Genomic DNA, 18,948 nt, shown 5'->3' on the forward strand with positions numbered 1-18,948 from the left:
GCCATGTTTATTCATGGTGAGTGGGCACTTTGCCACACGCATGTGTGCAGATGGCCAAAAGAAGAAGATGGGATATGGCCTGGAACAGAGGTGGAAAAGTGTAGGAGGAAGTCTATGCCGCCATGAAACATGTGACTTACTAGAGGCGCATACAGATGAGGTAATAAAAGGGCGGTTTACCACCCCGCTAACCACACCCACTTTAGGCAGGACTAAAGACGTATACGGCTGGACATAAAGACGTATACGTACGTAGGCAGAACTACGTCACTAGCCAAGCCCACTTTTGGGCATGGCTAGGGGCGTTACTGGGGAAGGCATAAAAGACAGCGCACAGGAAGTCTCGCTCTCTTTTCCTGGCGTTCGGCTTCCGGTCCAGTCGCTAGCTGAGATCTGCTGGGCTTCTCGGGGTTTGGTATCTTGTGAGTAATTTTCTAAATTAAATACTTAGCTTCACTTTCCTTAATTGTGTGTCGCGTATCGTTACAGCGTCCGTAAAGCCAACAGAAAAGACTTCCATAGTCTACAAGGGAAGGTGGGAAGTATAGTCGTTCAGCAGGAACTATCAGAAAGGGGCTAAATAACAATTATACCACAGTCCAATTTGGCAAAGCATTGTGTTTACTAGGGTTACATGCGGGAACATGGGTGACTCACAGGCAGTTGCTTTTCTGACATGCATGGGCAATGACTCACAAAAGCTGTATCGCTGGAGGTCTGTGCATAGCTGGACATGGCTAAGACATTCTCTTCTGCATGTTGGAGACTATTATGCCTCAACAGGTGTTTACTGTCTCCATAACTTGGAGGAGGGCCTCTGTGTGTCTTGTAAGTCTCAGGAACTTCTTGAAACTTGCCTGTTGTTTACTGCCTTCTGGTCCTTCTCAGAGGGAATGTTTCAACTTCAAACACCCTGAGCCTCAAGGAGGGTCTCTCCAGGAAATTGTTTCAACTGGAAATTGCTACACAAAACACAGAAGGGCAAAAACTGAAGGCAAAGAGCATTGAGGGGATACTTGTTACACAGTTGTCAAGAATGGATAATTTGAAATTGGAAAATGCCTGTGGTGTTCTCAAGTTGTGTGTGGTCTGTACTAGTGTCCCCTACAGAATGCAATTCTAGCACCAGATCTCCTGAAACTTCTAGTCCCTGTATTGCTGTGAGTTCATTTGGGCTGATTAATAGTAAACAGCCAGGTATAGAACCTTACCTAAGCACTTTACATCTGTTCTCTTGTTTAATCAGCAAGGAAACTTAGGTGTAGAGGTATCACCAGTCATCCCTGTCTTTCACATGAGGAAACTGAGTTCAGGAAGGATGACTTAGCTACAGTCACTCAGCAGGACTGGACCCAGGTAGAGAGGCCTCAGAGCCTAGTGCTACGCTGCCTCACTGGTCAGCCCCTTTATCACAGCCACCTGCTGGATTGACATTCATACTGTGGATGACTCGGGTGATTACAAATCTTTATTTTGTACATTCTGTGTCCACGGTGCCACAAAATGTCTGCCACTTGTGGGCTGCATAAGCAGTTAGTATGTTATAAGTGACTTGCTGCTTCATCTTTGAAGGAAGACTTAAATGCAAACACAGGAAGAGATGAGAGAGAGGTGAACTGACTAAGGTAATGTGTGGAACCGAGAACAGAACAGAATATGCAAAGACCCCATAAGAGGAAGCATGGACAGTGAGGATTCATATGACCTTGAAATGATCCCAAAGTCAATCACATGCCTGTGCACAGCTCATTGAGTAATTTGGGACTCATTGTAATTGCTAAGTTTTTAAAAAATATATTCCTTGGAATAACTAGATTACATTCTTTCTGTGATAAACAGACTCTTCCCAGCTGGATCTGTACAGTCAGGCAACTATAATCCTGTCTTGTCTACTTTTCAAAATTTTCTGAAGATTCTGGTATTTTATAAATTATACTGACCCTATCCATAATACTGGCCTTAAGGTATGCCAGCTGCACATTATCAGACACACACACACACACACACACACACACACACACACAGAGAGAGAGAGAGGGAGGGAGAGAGAGAGAGAGAGAGAGAGAGAAGAAAAAGCAAAATTTGTGAGTTATCCGAAGAGAAGCTGAGAATTAAAGAGCAATTGCAAACAGTTCTTTTTCTGAAAGTTAGTAATCCTGAAACTCCCTCTAAAGAATAGAGAGAACCACTTTTGTTCTGTGTTACCACTGCTTTGAGAACCCCCTGGAATTACTCAGGGGGGAAAGCCAGCCTTGTTCTTTTTTAGCTCTTAAAATAGGTCAGGGCGCGTGACTACTTTGGCATCCCCATTTCTCTTTATCTACTGCTTCCCAGTTTGTGTGTCTCTCTTGGGGAACCATGGGGGAAAACAGAATGTCTACTGAGCAGTTTTCCACAGAAACAATATCACAAATATGAAATGTATCCTGCCATGAACTCATCAGCAGGGGAGACGGGCTTAGGGAGGCAATATCCCAGCAGATTTTTCCAAGATCCCTCAATAAACTTCAAGGATAATAGTCTTCTCCAGAGGGAAGCTGGGAAGTGGCCGTGGATTGGAAGTCATTGAGAGATGAAGAGGCATTGCAGAGGCGCCCCACCCTGAACACTCCGGCATATCACCACAGGCTCTTTACCTCTGCAGATGGCTTCTGTCCCCACGTGGGCTTTGCAGCTATGATGCAGGGCCATGGGCGACAGGTTTCTAATGGGATTTTTAAAGATGCCTGAGGCAGTTAAGCTGCTCAGTAACTAAAAGATTGGGACCACTGAGAGTGCTAATGTGTGGCTTTTCTTAGGCAGCTTTTGTTTGACGTATCTCCTGATAGTGGCAACCCAGAATGTGTGTGTGTGTGTGTGTGTGCGCGCGTGTGCGTGTGCGTGCGTGCATATGTGCGTGCACATGCATGTGTTTCAGAGATGTTTGTATGTGAGTGTATGTGTATGTATATGTGTATATGCTGCAGAGTTGTTGTGTGCTTGTGAATGTGTGTTTATGCTGCAAAGCTGTGTGTGTGTATGTGTATGTATGCTGTAGAGCTGTTTGTGTTGTATGTGTGTGTGTTTATGCTGCAAAGTTGTATATGTGTGAGTGTGTGTGTGTGTGTGTGAGAGAGAGAGAGAGCAAGAGAGAGGGAGAGAGAAAGAGAGGAGAGAGAGGGAGGGAGAGGGAGAGAGAGAGGGAGAGAGAGAGAGCACACTTCTATGAAGATCAAGAGAAATTTGCAGGCCATCTCTCCTTCCACCACGTGGATCCCAGAGATGGAGCTCTGGTTATCAGGTTTGGTGACAAAGCACCCAGTGGCCCCTTATCCCCATCTTTTTTGAGACAGTGTCTGTCACCTACTTGGCATTCACCAAGTAAATAGAATGATTGGTCAGCTGGCCCCAAAGACCTCTGCTGGTACCTCCTGACTCTGAGCTCACAGGTGTTCACCGATCACAGGTGTGCCCCTCCACACTATGCTGGGGTTCTCAGAATCCAACTCTGATCTTTATGCTATCTAGGCAATCAGTTTGCTCACCAAGCCATCCCCAACCCAAGCCATTTGATATTAGATATTTGATAGTGGCCACATCTGTTTGAAATCCATTGTATTCCATCTTACCTTCCATCTTACTCCCTATTGTGTCATTGCTGTCTGAGAAGACTGAATTTACTTAGGTCTTCATAGGGACTAATTAAGCAGAGATTAGTGTCTTTGAAACATGACTGATAGGTTCATATTGGACACTTTATGTAAATCTTACTAATTACCTTGTTTGTTTCAACATCAGACCACATGGCTGTCATCTTAAGTGACATGAATATTCATCCTTTAAAGTTGTGTACAGCATCAATTAAAATAAATCTAAGTAATCTTAGACACAAAAGAATATACTAAAAGGGGTTAGGAGATGGCTTAGTGTCAAAGTATTTGTCTTAGTGCCCTATTGCTGTGAAGAGACACAATGACCATGGCGACTCTTCTAAAAGAAAGCATTTAATTGGGTTTGGCTTACAGTTCCAGAGGTTTAGCCCATTATCATCATGGTGGGAGCATGGCATCATATAGGAAGGAGTGGTGCTGGAGAAGTAACTTAGCGTTCTATGTCAGATCCGCAGGCAGCAGGAGAAGAGAATCACACTGGTCCTGGCTTGAGTTTTGAAACCTCAAAGTCAACCGCCAGTGACACACACTTCCTCCAACATGGTCACACCTACTCCAACAAGGTGGCTCAAGTAGTGCCACTCTCCAATGACCAAGAACTCAAATCTATGAGCCTGTGAGCATCAGTCTCACTCAAATCACCATGGTACTTGTGCAAGCATGAAGAAAGAATTTCAATCCCCAGCAAGTGAAGTCAGGTGGGTATGGCAGCCTGCCCGTAATTCCAGCATGCAGGAGGCAGAGATAAGTGTTCCCTGGGAACGAAGTGATAGGCTAGACTTCTTAATCTGAGAACTCCAAGTTCAGAAAGAGTCTCTGCCTCAATACATAAGGTAGAGTGCAATGGAGGAAGATATCCAGTGTCCACCTCTGACTTCAATAGGCATGTGCACACACACCTTGATCTACATGCATGGAAACACAAACACACACAACCATATGTATACATGCCACACATGCATGCACACCATGCACACACACACATGTGCAAAGAACAGTTAGTACAGAATGGAGCTGGAAAGATGTCTCAGCAATTAAGAGAGCGTGCTGCTCTTGCAGAGAACTCAGGCTGGGTTCTCAGAGCCCACATGGTCTCTCACAGCCATCGGTAACTCTCATTCCAGGGCATTCCACACCCTATGCTGGCTTCTTCTGACACAGAGACACACAGTGTACACAAATACAAGTAGTCAAGACACCCATACATGTTTTTAAAAATCTAAGAAAATATAGTGCCAAGAATTACAAGATTTCCCCAGGCTTAAGTTCTCCCAAAGTTTGAACTTTCTTGCTTTTCAAAAGTCTTCTTCCCCATGGAATCCCAGGGTCCTCCTTGGGAAGCTCATACCCCACTCCTTTCTAGCTCAGAGAGTGAGAGGCAGCAGGGGGTCGTCAATGAAAGCAGTGGAATATAAATTTGAGCAGGACATATAGAATCAATACTAATATAAGAAAGTAAATAGAACTTTGATTTATGCAATTATTATTTTTTTAGAATCCATTTACAACCTAATTGTTCATGGCATTAAGACTGGAATAAAAAGTACCAGCCCCATACCTGTGACCTCTGCATGCCATGTTCTCTCTCTCTCTCTCTCTCTCTCTCTCTCTCTCTCTCTCTCTCTCTCTCTCTCTCTCTCTCTCTCTCTCTCTCTCTCTCTTCTCTCTCTCTCTCTCTCTCTCTCTCTCTGTGTGTGTGTGTGTGTCTGCCCTCTGACTCTGTATGTGTATATAAAAATCAACATTCCCATTTTGTGTAAAACTTGTAGGTTCCGTCACCCAACTCAGATGGTCAAGTTTGGTAGCAAGTGCCCTTGAATCATCTCCCTGCTTACGATTATCTTCACCTGAGCTGTGTGTCTGGCTCACACTACTGGGAACCAACATGTGAAATGAACAGCCATTGGAGTCCCTTGTCTGAGGGTGCCCTGACGTGGTCAGCCTATCAGATGACTACATGCAAAATGGACTGAAGTGTTTCTGCTCTATGTTTTGGCAACACTGCACAATGTTCTTGTACACTCGTATACTCTTTGTAGGGAAAAGGGACCAGTCAAAGAAACACACCCTGAGCAGAACCAAAGAAACACACTTTGGCCCTGCAACCACAACCAAAGAAATGTACCCTGACCCTAAAACCAGTGCCAAAGGAACACACTTTGTCCCTGGAATCAGAGTCAGTGAAAGAAATGTACCCTGGCCCTAAAATTGGAGCCAAAAAGGACCAGAGAAAGAAACACACTTTGGCCCTGAAACCAGAGCCAAATCTGACCCTAATCCTGTGTAAAAAAGTAACCAATCCCGGAGCAGAGCTCTAGCCAATCTGAGCTCAGCACTGAAATCGGACCAATCCCTACCCTGGAAAAACTTCCCCAACCCCAGGAACCCCTATATAAACCCTGTGTATGTTCAGCTTGGCTGGTCCAGCTGTCTTCCAATAAACACCTTTGGATGAGCTTCGGGTGAAGATCTTCTTTTGCGGCTGCGACAGAGCAAAGGCGACCCTGGGCAGAGCAGAGCAGAGCGAGCAGAGGCGACCCTGGGCAGAGCAGAGCAGAGCAGAGCGAGCAGCGCTGTAACACTTGCCCGGGAAACCTTCCTTGGCAGAGCGGAGTTGTTACACTCTGCTCCCGCCCGGCTCCCTGCTCTCCGCTCGGCTCTCCAGGAGCAGAGCTGAACTGTAGCAACTTCGCCCGAGAAACCTCCTGCGGAGCAAAACTGCTACACTAGGCGAACATCCCCAGCTGGAAGACCCTGTCCTGCCGGAGCGGAGCTGATACACCGGAGAAGCCTTTCTCTGAGGCAAGGCTGTAAGCTGCCAAGCTTACTGCAACCCGTGGTGGTCCTTGGCTCCCGAGCTCCAGGATACCTTTCTACCTGAGCTGTGTAACACTCAGTATCCTTGGCTCCCGAGCTCCAGGATACCTTTCCACCTGAGCTGTGTAACACTGGGTATTCTGTGACTCCCGAGTGCCAGAATACCTGACCCACTCCTGTTCCATCCTGTCCTGACCCATCCCGACGAAACGCTTACACTCTTCAGCCCTCCCTCTCTCCTTCCCTCCCTCCTTTCTTTTTCCTTTCATCCTTTCTTCCCTCATCTCTTCCTTCCCCTCTTTCTTCCCTCCGTCCCTTGCTCGTTCTCTCTCCTTCCCTTGGTGTTTCTTTTCCTCCTTCGTTTCTACATCCCACAAACTTCCCTACTGCATCCCCACCCTTCCCAGCCAGCGTTCCTGAAACATGCCCGCTCTGAGTGTGCCCCTGTGACTTCTGCAGTTGCTGTTCTAGGGGTTGCCTGCAGCTTTTCGTCATGCAAACCACAGCAGCTGTAGTCGGCCACACACAGGAACCCACACCGGGCGGCCGCCTACTTCCTCTGCTGCCTTCCTGCATGGTCTCCATTCTCTGATGATTCTTGAGACATGTACAGGAAATGAAACCAGGAAAGCAACTTGAATATAAAAAGAGCATTTCCGACAAAAGGAACTCGCTTCCAGAGAACATAAACATAAAGCTGGAGGAAGCCATAGAGACAATATTAGCAACCCAGTTATTTTGTAACTGAAAGAGAAAGAATATGGGAGAAGATAGAGTCTGAGTTGATACTTCATGAATTTTCCCTTAATTCACTGTTGTCTTTTGATATAAGCACTGTTACTGTTGGAGGGTCAGTGAAGTTACCACACCATGCAGAGTACCAGTGAGTCTACTCAGAAGCCACGCTCAGTCGCTAGAGTGTGGGCGTCTTCCCTCAGTCACCAAACAGCAGATGAATAGAAATAGCCTAGCACTCTTGCTAAAGAAAGAACGTCCCAGGAAGAGAGGAGTTTTCAGAATGAAAACGAAATCTGAAATTGCAAGGGTTTATTTCTTGGCTAACAAGCTGAATTTTCCATTCACCGCCCTTCCCTCCATGTTAATGGCCTGATTTGGTGAAATAAATTCCACGTGAGTTTGGGGCACTCGACTCCTTCCTCCTTGCTCTTGAAAGCTACAAAACTGGGGGGGTGTCTTTTGAAAGGGAGAAGTTGTCACAGGAAAAATGCAAGGTGCCTTCTAAATGTGATGGGAAAAACTCTTTGCATTCCCAGGTGTGAGTTGCTTGTTATGGTTAACTTTTCTTCTTTCCTCCCTCTGTTCTCTCTCTCATTCATTCATTTGTTCATTCATTCAGGCATTCTTTTTAAATTTTAATCTATCCATTGTCCCATTGCCACACTGGCATTCAGTCTAGTAACTAGAGAAGGAATAGGGCCCAGAGCCTTCTACTCCTCTCCACCTTCCTTCATATCTCTCTCCTCTTCCTGCTTCCTCCCCTCCCTCCTCCCTGCCTTCTCTCCTCACTTCACAAGCTCGCCCTGCCCCTCACAGTCTCATACTTCTCTGTCAACAGATTCTAACGGTATATTAGTTATGTGCATTATCCTATGCCTCAATATTTTCATTTGAATCTGTTTTTCTACGTCCTGCTCTCAACAGAAAGTTAGACTTTCCCTTTATTGACCTGCCACTGGAATGTCATGGACTTATCCCCCTGTGTCATCCCGCCTTGCAGGTTGAAATAGCTTGGTTTGTTTACTGTAGTCAACAGTTACCATCCTCACCATCGCTTAGGTGGTTTTCAGAAGGCAGCAACTCACTTATGTATTTTGAAGCAGACTTTTAAAAACTTTAATTTTCACTCTGCTCAGTGTACATGGTACTGAAAGAGACTTTTAGAAACCTGGCTTGGTGCCTTCTTAGGAGTTTGGATTTTGGACTCAAATTTTCCTGGCTGTGAAACTAGGTGTTTCACTTGCAGTCACTGAGTTCTTAACTGTTGAACTGCCTTGCTCTATCTTCCGTTTCCTCCTCAGTGAATAAGGAAGACATTAGAGGAACATCATGGAATCATAGGAAGACTTAAATGGGAATGTGGGTAGAAGATACTTGAAACATTCACTGAGGGATACAGTGCACCCTCCCCCATCCACACATATACCTCTCATACTAAATTAATTAATCTTAAAATAAATTTACTTATTATTTTTATGTATATGAGCGTTTACCTAAATGTGCATTTGTGTTCCATGTGCATGCCTGGTGCCCAACAATGCCAGAAGAGGGCGTCAGATCTTCTGGAACTGGCATTATAGACAGTTGTGAGCTGCCATGTGGGTGCTGGGACTCACAGTCAGGTCTTTCAAAAGAGTGACAGTGTCCTTAACCACTAAGCCATGTCTCCATCCCAAAAGTAGTTCTTTTTAAGAGGCAACGATGACAACACCACTTCGCTTTAAAACCAAATTCCTGGTTTTTTTTTTTGTTGTTCTCATTACACAAAATGCAAGAGATGTCTTGAAAGACCTTGCTAGACTGCACAAGCCTTTGATGTCTGCATGACATGTGGCATGCCCCCTCTTGGAAACATAGAGGGTATCCCAGCCTGACACAGTCCTGGCCTTCTGCCATCTTTCTACCGGGAGGACTCCTGAAGATTCGGTGGAGCACGTGGGCCAGAGACAACCTTGGTGCCAAAGAGGGGTTAAGGAATTTTTGAGTCACTTCTTGTCCTCTTGGATGGATGGTAGAGAAAATCTGTTGTGCTTATAGGTTTGCCGACAGCGGTTAAACAGAGTCCCCTGGCAGCTGGGGCGGGGGGGGCTGCTCTGCGGCGAGTGTTCTTATACTAGCCTTATAAATCCGCGCTGATCTGAGCTGAGATCACTTTCTTAACATCTTTCCTCAGTTGCAAGATGGTTGTGGTTTGAAAGGTGAATGTGTCCCGTAGGCTCCGGTATCTGGTATCTAAACACTTGGTCCTCAGAGGGTGGTGGTGCTGCTTGGGGCACTTGGCTCACCTTTGCTACAGGAAGTACATCCCTGCGAGTTGGCCTTGTGGGTCCATAGTCTCCCTCCATTCCAGCTGTCTCACTCTGCTTCCTGTGGGGGGGGGGGGGTTAAAGACGCCGTCTCCCAGTGCTCTGCTGCCATGTTTCCCAACTGTCTCTGCCTCTGAAACCAAACCAAAAGCAGAAGTAAACTCTTCCTTAAGTTGCCTTTGGTCAAGGTATTTTACCACAGCAAGAGAAAAGGACCCAGACTAAACATGCAAGACCTTCTTTTCTCTCTGTCTTTAGTGCTTAAGAACCATTTAATGGAGTCCCACAGTTTCCAGAACATAGAAGTGTTCAGTAAGTATTTTTATTTGAAGAATGGATGTGTTATTGAATTTACTGGCGATCAAGTAAGTATATGCTTTGTTCTCTTTTAGGGGGGAGAGGATGTGGTTATAAACAGTTGGAACATAAACCTGTGCTCTTAATTAAGCCCACATTCTTGAAAAATAATAAGATTATGCATAAAACAAAAATGAATAGTGTGCACGATAATTAGAAGGGTGTTCAAAAGGAAAGCCCGGGGAGAGGAAGATATGTATGTTGAGGTGATGCTTAAAGTTTAGAACAGAGCTTCAGGGAAAGCAGGCTTCCTCTGCTAATCTGTGCATCACTTAAAGCCACAAGAACAGTGAAGTCCACATACACACATGTCATTACTCCAAAATCATAAACCAAAGTAGAAAACTCTTTATGAAGATGTAGCCCTTCCTCCTACCTTAAAATACATGCATCATGATAAACTTGAAAGTTATGTGTAATGTTATCTGGTTGGAAACATCAAACATTAAGAAATTTAATTATCAGTGCATTTTTCTGGGTTTGACGTCCATGAGTTAGGCATGTTTAAGCATATAATAATATATATATATGTATATATATAATTCAAGGCATTTTATGTTTAGTTTTAATAAAAATTATTCTCTTTGTCTCCACATCAGGAAAGTATCTCTATTGATAATTGCATTTTTACATAATTTTTGTTTTGAGAACCTACAAGATCACTTCAGAGACATTCTTTATTTTAAAATATTTAAGATTGTATACTAACTTTAAAAAGGAAAAAACCATATGATTTATGGATACTAATACCTTATACTGAAATTTATTCTGAAAATATCATTAGGAATTTTATTGAAAATGTAACTGAATTGTTTAAAATCATTTTCTAAAAATGGCACTACCCTAAATGTCTACCTAGTTTTTAAAGATAAAATTTTATACATTCAGTTTGTGTTTTCTTAGCTTTCTGTATACACAGATTTTAGAAAAGAGATACTTTAGTGTGTGAGCGTGGTTGTACTTCCTTAAGATGATGTTCTCTAGCTTTATCTATTTCTTTGCCAAAGACACAACGTCATTCTGTTTAAAGGTGAGTAAAATATAAAATCTCTCTCTCTCTCTCTCTATATATATATATATATATGTATATATATATATATATATTCTTCATTTATTCAGCCCATACTGAAAATTTGGTATCTAGGCTTATTTCATGACTTGACAATTATGAGTGATTTCCTAAAATTTATGGGCGTATAGACATGTTGATTGCATGCTGACCTTTTTCCTCAGGTACATACCTAGGAGTGGTACTTTTGGATCAAATAGTAGCTGGCTTTTTGGTTTCAGTTGGTTTTAAGGAAACACCATATTCATTTCATTTTTAAAATTAAAATGACACTTTAGTATTATGAATTATTTTGTCAATAACTAATGCCAACACCATTATGGATTTTACACTAATACAGGATTTTCCCCAGAACTATATGTGGGAACAGATAAAGGAAAAAGGAAATGGATTTTGAGCATTATTAGAAAATTATATTTCATTAAGCAAGGCACTGTGACATCCTTGCCCAGAGGAAGGACTCAGCATCTAGATTAGATTATCTTGTCTCTTCCTCAATACATTAATAACATGCTGGTGTGTTGCCACAGATTGTTGAACTCCTCTGTGCTGAACGTCATGTGTCACCAGCTCACTCTCAGGAGGCAGGAGCTGGTGCCTGTGGTTCAAGGCCTTTCACATCTCTCCCATGCTCGACACAGTTGGAGCCTCAATTGGGGAAGGACTTCAAGATCCATTCCTACAAAGGGACGGCTATAATAAATGTACACAATGATGCCAGCAACCATATACATATTTTGTTGGCTTCCCTGTAGCTGGACCCTGAATATGTGGCCACGACAATGGCCACTTGATAGGAGAAACACTGTGATAAGTGGCTGTCAGGGTAGCAGGGGAGTTAGGAAAGGTCGAGCACATCTGTAATTCAAGCACTCAGGTGGCAGAGGCAGGAAGACTGCCACAGATTTAAGACCGGTCTGGTCTATGTAGTGAATTCCAGGCCAGCAAAGGATGGAAACACACACACACACACACACACACACACACACACACACACACACAGAGAGAGAGAGAGAGAGAGAGAGAGAGAGAGAGAGAGAGAGAGAGAGAGAGAGAGTGCACCCACACCTAGTGGCTTACAACCATCTGTAACCCCAGTTCCAGGGATCCATTGCCCACATCCGGCTTCTACAGGTACAAGGCACACATATGCACAGATGTCTATGCAAGCATAAGGCTCATAAAAATGAATGACAGTTCAAAGAAGTTGCACATCTGGGACTGCAGATCTTCGTTGATGCACACCGTCATCCGTCAGGAAACGACCAGAGCTCTTACAGCTCTGGAGAAAAGCCAGGCCACTGTACGGCACAGCTGGACAAGTCCATGCGTATTCTCCCACACAGAGAGCTTTATGGTGCTGTAAGTGGCCTCGCAATAGAAATCGCAAGAACTTTGAATCTTTAAAAAAAGAAATTAAAGAAGCCCTCAGAAAATGGAAAGATCTCCCATGCTCTTGGATAGGTAGGATCAATGTAGTAAAAATGGCAATCCTGCCAAAAGCAATCTACAGATTTAATGCAATCCCCATTAAAATCCCAGCACAATTCTTCACAGACCTTGAAAGAACAATAATCAATTTTGTATGGAAAAACAAAAGACCCAGGGTAGCCAAAACAACCCTGTTCAACAAGGCAATGTCCGGAGGCATCACCATCCCTGACCTCAAGCTCTATTATAGAGCTATAGTCCTGAAAACAGCTTGGTATTGGCACAAAAATAGACAGGTAGACCAATGGAATGGAATTGAAAACCCGGATATTAACCCACACACGTACGAACATCTGATCTTTGACAAAGAAGCTAAAAATATACAATGGAATAAAGAAAGCATCTTCAACAAATGGTGCTGGCATAACTGGAGGCTGGCATGTAGAAGAATGCGGATCGATCCATGTTTATCGCCATGCACAAAACTTAAGTCCAAATGGATCAAAGACCTCAACATAAATCCAGCCACACTGAACCTCTTAGAAGAGAAAGTGGATAGTACCCTTGAACGAATTGGTACAGGAGACAGCTTCCTGAATATAACACCACTAGCACAGGCAGTGAGATCAACAATTAATAAATGGGACCTCCTGAAACTGAGAAGCTTCTGTAAGGCAAAGGACACAGTCAGCAAGACAAAAAGGCAGCCCACAGAATGGGAAAAGATATTCACTAATCCCACATCTGACAGAGGGTTGATCTCCAAAATTTACAAAGAACTCAAGAAGCAAGTCTCCAAAACATCAAAGGACCCAATTAAAAAGTGGGCTGCAGAACTAAATAGAGAGTTTTCAATAGAGGTGTCTAAAATGGCTGAGAGGCACTTGAGAAAGTGCTCAACATCCTTAGCCATCCGGGAAATGCAAATCAAAACAACTCTGAGATACCATCTCACTCCTGTCAGAATGGCTAAAATCAAAAACACCAACGACAATTTATGCTGGAGAGGATGTGGTGAAAAGGGGACACTCCTCCATTGCTGGTGGGAGTGCCAACTGGTTCAGTCACTTTGGAAATCAATATGGAGATTCCTCAGAAAAATGGGAATAAACCTACAAGACCCAGCAACTCCACTCTTAGGCATATACCCAAAAGATGCCCATTCATACAACAAAGATGTCTGTTCCACTATGTTCACAGCAGCATTATTTGTGATAGACAGAACTTGGAAGCAACCTAGATGTCCCTCAACTGAAGAGTGGATAGAGAAAATGTGGTACATTTACACAATGGAGTACTATTCAGCAGAAAAAAACAATGGAATCTTGAGAATCGCAGGCAAATGGACGACACTAGAAGAAACCATCCTGAGTGAGGTAACCCAGTCACAAAAAGAGCAACATGGCATGTACTCTCTCATATATGGATTTTAGACATAGATCTGGGGAGTGCCAGCCTACAATCCCATGGCCAGAGAGTCTGGGAAACAGAAACTTCATTTAGTGGCTGATTGAAGAAGAGGCAGACTCCCATGGCTAAGTACTGAGCTGAACTCAAGAAAGCCAGTAACAGAGAGGGAGGACTGATGACCAAAGGGATTAAGACTGGGCTTGTTTAACCCCCAGAAACAGCTGACCTGACAAAGGTTAACTCTTGAATCCCAGGCATCAGCCTGGGAATCCAGCATTGGACTGATCAAGACCCCCTGAATGTGAGTGTCAGTGAGGAGGCCTAGGGAATCTATTGAGCCTTGGGCAGCAGATCAGTACCCATCCCGAATATACACACGGACTTTGGACTCCCATCCAACAATGTGAGGTGCACTCTCACCCTGAACTCTTGGGGAAGGGTCTAGGCCCTGCCCTATATGAAATGACAGACTATGGACACCCCCATGGAGGGCCTCACCCTCCCTGGGGAAATGAGGGGATAATTTGGGGGTTAGGGGGAGGGCATGGGAGGAGGGGAGGGAAAGGGAGAGGGACCTGGAACTGACTTGTGAAGCAACCTTGTTTCTTATCTACATTTAAACTGAAAAACAAAAAAGAAGAAAGATGGGTTCCTAATGCCATCTAGAGATAGAGAGTAGATGATCAGACCTTTGGAATAAGTTCACTGCGCTGTAATGCAACTAGTTAAGAGGGAAACCGCAAAAGTCGAAATCTATTCATCATCATCCTTGAGCGGAAGCTCCCTTTAGCGTGTCTTAGATGACTAAGGCAAGGTAAACAGCATCAGCTTAGCCATAGGTTAGTAACGAACACGCTGAAACACCAGTTGATAGGCTGTGTGCAGTTGTATCTACGAAGCCCACACTCATTAGCTCCCACAAAGACCCAGAGGAGAGGACCGAGAAGTCACTGACATCTGTGGCTGGGTGTACCAGTGCGTTCACTTGTGAGAAGAGCCAGCAGGCCTCAGTGTTTAGAGTAGAGCTCCTTCTGGCCACCCTCTGCCTCGCCTCTCTGCTCTGAAAGCCACCCCATGGCTAACACCACAGAGGCCACAGTGACTGCTCCACTGCCGGAAGTTCAGAGAGCTCAATGCAAGAAGCAAATTTTTACCTGGAGTCTGCAGTCTAATTGTTGGGAATATTTTCATTTCCACTTGAACATATTTTGTACCCATGTGAAATAATCAGTGTGCTGAAGGTGTTGAAAAATTGGGTGTGGCAGCATTCTACCCCTAAGTGGCTGTTTTCATTGATTTTTTTCCCTTTTCCTTTTATTTTTATTGTGTTTTGATACAGGGCTGGCCTGGTACTTGCTATGTAGCCTAAGATGGCCTCAAATCTGCAGCAACTCCCCTCTCTTGGCTGTATCTTGGATAAAAATTGAACTCTCATAGATTTACTTCTTAAATTAATAGGGAAGGCAACAAGCATCCACATCACTAAGAAAGACTGATCCTCGTATGGGCTGAGGATCTATGGGTAATTGACAGAAAACGGGTACGTTGAATGCTACCTGTACTTTCAGGGTTCTTCCTTCAGACGCAGGAGGCGGAAGGTTTGGCTTCCCAAGGGCTGTGAGGGAGGAACAAAGGCACACACAGAATTACTTCTTGTCAGAATCATCCTTGCTTTGCCCCTGCCTTGCAGTCTCATCAGATTTTGCAAAATCACAGCTGCATTGTTTGTACATATTGCATGAGTCTCACCAGATAATCTTCAAAGTCATGAGAATGTGGTCTACTGTCAGGAGTCTCTTTATGTTAAGCGTCTTTTATGGGTGAGTGACAGGGATTTTGTGCTTCCCGGTAGGTTCCCCAGGCTGTGGGTTCATGAGTTGTATTTTTTTAAATTTCATACTAAACAGCACTTTTATTAATTCCATTTCTGAAGGGTTCCCCCCAAATTATATTCACTTCAATAAAACAGTATTTTCTTTTTAAGTAGTGAACTATGGGAAAGTGTTTCTAGAGATGAATTATATGTTAGTTAAGAAAATATTCTGTTTCTGTGAAGATAAATTATACGTATAATAAAAATTAATTCTGTTTAATCCTCAGCATATACAAGTTCAGTTTAGTAAGAGTCCGTTAATGTCACAGCTTCATCCTAATTATTGTTTTAATTTTCAAGAAATTGCTGTTGTTATAAAATGTCTTTGCTAAAAATATAACTCATCCCACACCTAAAAGTTAAATTGTCAGCAGCAATGAAAAAGCTGATAGGGTTACACGAGAAATAACTGGATAGCATCTTCCAGTGAGTTGCTTCAGGTTTGACTTTACAAAAAGGGTCAAACTGGCTTCCGCAAAATGACTCATCATATTCAAACTGACACAGCAAAATGTTCATATCCAATCCCTAGACCAGTAGTGTCAGACTTAATGCAGGGGAGTAAGGCAGTAGCTACGTAGCTGAGTGTTCAGTGCTAACCCTGGGCTGCAGTACAGCTCAGCAGTTCCGAGCATGCTCTGCTCTTGCAGAGGACCCGGGTTCTGCTCCCAGCACCTGTGTCAGGCAGCTGACAACCACCTGTAGCTCCAGCTCTGGGGATCCAGTGCCCTCTTCTGGCTTCTTTAGATACTACACACACAGTGTCCTCTTCTGGCTTCATACACACACACACACACACACACACACACACACACATACACACACACTTTAAAATAAAAATGAACCTTAGAAACTTATAATAAATAAAAGTATACTTCCATCCTACCATAAGATACTGATACTCAAATTAAAACAAAGGGGTCTAAAAAAAGTATCCATAGAACATCCCCCTCCCAGAGGTTCCCTGGGAGTGAAAATGTATTTTATTTTATTTGACTTGTTTACCCCCAACTATTCCTTTATATACTTTTCAGATTAATAGCGCTCTAGATTTGTTTCCTTGGGTTTATAAATACTGTAATTATAGGAACCAAATGATGAGCAGCCTGTCTCATCAAAGAACTTACGGTCATTTTTGTTAGGATATAAAAAGGCTCATAGGTAGCACACTGAAGAGATGCCAGTCTCCCTGCACTTCCGTTTCTTTACTGAATGCATTTTTAATCACTGTCTTCCTGAAACACAATGTTCTCTTATGAAATACAATATCAAGAAGAAGAGCACAGGCACACTTTCTCTTTTAGATAGCTTGGGTCTAGCAATTTTAGGGTTTCTGTGGCCCATACGCTATGAAAATATGGAAGAGAAATAGTTCAATGGTTAAGAGTGCTCGCTGCACTTGCAGAGGACCCAAGTTTGTTTCCCAGCTCCCAAGAGGGTGGCTCACGACCTGTAACTCCATAACTCCAGCTCCAGGGGATATGACACTCTTGTCTGGACCTCTTGGGTCACCTGCACCCATGTGTGCAGCCTTCCTCCCCACATACACACATTCCCACACTGGATTTTGACAGAGGAGAGCCTGGGTGTAGCCAGTGTCGTTGGAAGCAGAGCTCACTGCTTCTAAGCTCCCCTGCTGAGGTTTGATCACGAAAATGCAGGAAGGGTGGTGGTGTCACAAGCCTTTAATCCCAGCACTTGGGAAGCAGAGGCAGGCAGATCTCTGTGAGTTCGAGGCCAGCCTGGTCTTCAAATCGAGTTCCAGGACAAGCTCCAAAGCTACACAGAGAAATCCTGTCTCAAAACAACAAACAAACAAACAAACAAAAAAAGGAATCCAACTCACCCCCTCTCTCCCATTGCCTAGTGCAAAGCCAGGCTTTCCTTCTCTGATGTTTACTTTAGATATACTGTCCTTGTAGTATCAAAAATCTGTAGTAGTTATTCATGATACATAACAAGATATAACAAAGATACATGTTTGGTGTTTATCAAATGTTCACTGTCTGTTAGAGGAATCGCATGTGGGTGAGCGTTGTGAATTGTGTGGCTAGCACTCCAGGTAAGGGACCTAGGCTGCCAGCTCACACTCTTGCAAGAGAAGGCTTTAATCAGCTCGTAGAGTGAAGTTTTGAATTCGGAAAACTAAAGATCTCTGTCTTCAGAGCTTAAGGACAGAGTAGTTGGTTTGCTTTCAGTTACTTGTATATTGCTTACATGTTCACAAATAGTAATGGTCCTAAGAACATACATAGGAATAAAATTACATCATCTTAAACTACACCATACAAAGCTAACTTTCCCAAGGCATGCCTCTAAAGGTGTGTGTTTTGGAGGGGGCAGGATTTATGTGTATCCACATATTGTGTGTTATCCTATACAAATAATATCCCACCAGCTATATTCCTTTTGACTCTCATTTTCCATCTAATGTATGCTGGGCAGCTCTCTATCTGAATACATTTTTTTCACCCTGTCATTTTTTAATGGCCGTCTTGTGTGGCTGTGCCTTTTTCTCAGATTTGGTTTAACCCATTCCTTTTGCAGGGGTGTTGTTCATTTCTTGCCACAAGCAGTAAAAAGCTCTCACACACCCGACCCTAGCATCCTAATTTAGATTTGTGTGGTTTTCTGTCCTCTGGTGAATACAGTCCTGGCAAGCAGAGAGCCTAACAGACCTCCTGGCAGATGGTCTTCTGTGTCTCTACACATGGGGTCAACTGGTATTTGGCTAAACTGAATGGGCAATTAAATCTAGAATTAGATTGCCTTTTTCCCCTCATCAATTTGATTTACTATTAACTCATATGGATCAAACAGCTAATGCTTACGTTTTCAGCACCTCTTGCTTTCTTCATATCTTCTTTCCTTTCTCTATGTAAAAATCCTACAATATAAAATGCATACATAATAAGTAGATAATATACACTTTAACCACACCATTCGCTGTACATAAAGGATGAATTTAATTGTAAATGCACTGTCTGAATTAGATTTTCTATTGCTGTGATGAAACTCCATGAACAAAAGCAGCTTGGAAAGGAAAGGAAAGGTTTTTATTTCACTTCGCAGATTACAATGTATCACCGAGGGAAGTCGGGACAGGAATTCAAGCAGAGAAGGAACTGGGAGGCAGGAACTGATGATACAGAGGCCGTGAGGCGTGGTGCTGATGCAGAGGCTATGAGGAGTGCAGCTTACTGGCTTGCTTGTTCAAGTCTTGCTCAGCCTAGTTTCTTGTGGAACTCAGGACCATCAGACCAGGGATAGCCCCTCTCACAATAGGTTGTGCTCTCC

The 18,948-nt window shown here is 43.5% G+C and overlaps 1 long non-coding RNA gene across 1 annotated transcript in view; it reads right to left on the reverse strand.

Moving 5' to 3' along the window:
• Window positions 1–9,316: 9,316 nt before the first annotated feature.
• Window positions 9,317–18,948, reverse strand: part of LOC121137622 — a 170,811-nt gene continuing 161,179 nt past the window's right edge. The window contains exons 2-4 of the long non-coding RNA XR_005874911.1: window positions 18,483–18,538; window positions 15,335–15,393; window positions 9,317–9,644 (exon numbers count right to left, since the gene is read on the reverse strand). This is a non-coding gene — a long non-coding RNA (uncharacterized LOC121137622). The remainder of the gene's footprint in view (window positions 9,645–15,334; window positions 15,394–18,482; window positions 18,539–18,948) is intronic.

The sequence above is a fragment of the Mesocricetus auratus genome, unplaced genomic scaffold (genome assembly GCF_017639785.1).
Source record: "Mesocricetus auratus isolate SY011 unplaced genomic scaffold, BCM_Maur_2.0 Super-Scaffold_100691, whole genome shotgun sequence".
NCBI classification, from domain to species: domain Eukaryota; kingdom Metazoa; phylum Chordata; class Mammalia; order Rodentia; family Cricetidae; genus Mesocricetus; species Mesocricetus auratus.